This window comes from Pogoniulus pusillus, chromosome 17, assembly GCF_015220805.1.
Source record: "Pogoniulus pusillus isolate bPogPus1 chromosome 17, bPogPus1.pri, whole genome shotgun sequence".
Classification (NCBI taxonomy): domain Eukaryota; kingdom Metazoa; phylum Chordata; class Aves; order Piciformes; family Lybiidae; genus Pogoniulus; species Pogoniulus pusillus.
Genome location: NC_087280.1, coordinates 5002843 through 5004869, shown reverse-complemented (window position 1 = coordinate 5004869; position 2027 = coordinate 5002843).

Genomic DNA, 2027 nt, shown 5'->3' with positions numbered 1-2027 from the left:
CATCGTGGTCCCTCCCCCTTTGCAGCTGTTTAAAGAGCTTTGTGAAGGGGAAAGGCACATGAGGAGAGGGAACATAATGTGATAATATTGAGTAAGAGAAAATGAAAGCGCAAACTCAGGACCACGATCTGCGCAACTCAACTGCTTAATTCTTGCTACTAGGTAACATTTAGAAGGCTTTCTGGTTAATGAGTGCAGTGAGTGGGAATAGCTGTGTAGGAAGAGCTGGGTGTAACTTTGTGTCATGAGACCCGTTAGACAGAAATGTGTAAATGTATTACAGACCTAGCAGAGGGTAATTCTCTGTGTCAAGACAAAAAGTTGGTTGCCCACTGCCAGCCTGTTTCCACTCAAAGGCCCACATGTAATCTCTCTTAACTAGAACTCCAAAAAGATTTTTGGGAGGGCAGGAAAGGAGCAGAGAACTTTTCATCATTAGCACTTGACAGGATTTTCGGAAGAGTGCTAAAGCAGCTTGTCGAGAAATAGCACTATCTGTAAAGACACTCCAGAGGAGCAGAGGAGAAATTCTGTGGAGGTAATCTTTTACAGCTGAATCATTCAGCACAGTATAGGACTGTTGTGAGTTTGGGGAATTGATATGGGAAGACTTGTGTAGAAGGAAGGGGAGAGACCTCAGATGGCTTTTGCAAGCACAGTCTGTGTCCAAGAAAAAATGTGCTGATCTTCCAGATAGTGTTTTATCTTCATATTGAGGTTCCACTCGGATGCAGCTGGCCACAGGATGCAGTTCTGCTCTTGTCTCATCTCCCAGCAGTCTAATGCCGTTGACTGTGATGGAAGCATTCCTTATTTACCAGCATAACATACCAGACTTCTCCATCTAGCACAGTTGCTGTTTGTCTGGAGTTATTTGGAGAAGGTCACCTGCTGCTGGTTTTAGGCAGACTATCAGTGTAGTGTGGAACAGCTCACTGCCTTCTCCCTAAATGTTTTAGCCACCCCCCACCCCCCCCCCCCCCACCCCCTTTTCACTATACAGGCAAGTATGTTGCAAGTTGGTTGTCTGTAAAGGAGCTGCCATCAGAGGTGGCCCAATATGTAAAGAGACTGCTAAAATTTTTGGTAATTGTACTGTCTGCAGTCTATGTGGCTCCTCTAAATAGTCTATTTATTATTTTTGGCTCATTTCCTTAGGCTAAGAGGATGGATTCAGTGAGACAAAATGGAAAAGCACTCAGTGCGCTGTCTTCTGGGTAAAACAAGCTGTTACAAGTGGGCTCTGATGAAGTGGTTTGTGCTGTTGCCTTCCCTTACTCTGAAAACTCGAGGTTATGTAAGGTTCAGCAGATCTCAGAGCAACCTGATGTACTTGAAGATGTCTCTGCTGGACTGCAGGAGTACTGAACTTGTAAGAGGTTAAAGCGCTGTGATCAAGTTAGCTTGCCTGTTTCCCCACAACACAGAAGTGAGGGAAAGTAACACACATGCACAAAACCCTCTGGGTTGAGATAAAAAGAGTTGAGATAGAAAGTTCTACTTGGCCTTAGCTAATAATACATTGCACAATTACCTTAGCTTAGCCTATTTGGAGGAAAAAAAAATGCACAGCATAATGGAGAAACAGAGAGCTACCCAACTCCCACTGATCTTGCTGCCATCCCCAGAGAAAAGAGCCAACACCCAAAAGCCAGAACTCACAAGCAGCAACTGGAACAGGAAACCTCTTGTGTTACAGTCTGAACTTCAAGCCCCATAATACTTTGCTCCAGCCAGCACTTTGATTTTGAAGCTGGTATGAGGCAGCGTGGTTTTGAATAACAGCAGCAAATACTGTTTAACCCATGATAGAACTAGATGACTCTTAAAGGTCTCTCCTAACCCAGCCCCTTCTATGATTCTGAATGGGCACTAGAACTACCTAAAGCTAGTGTGGGAGCTGAGAGGGAGGAGAATGTTTTCAGTGAGACAAACAGGAGAAGAGTCATTGTGGAGACATCACTTGGATGAAAAAAAAGCACTGCAATCCTAGTGAGTGCATGCAAACAAACTAATCACATTACAGT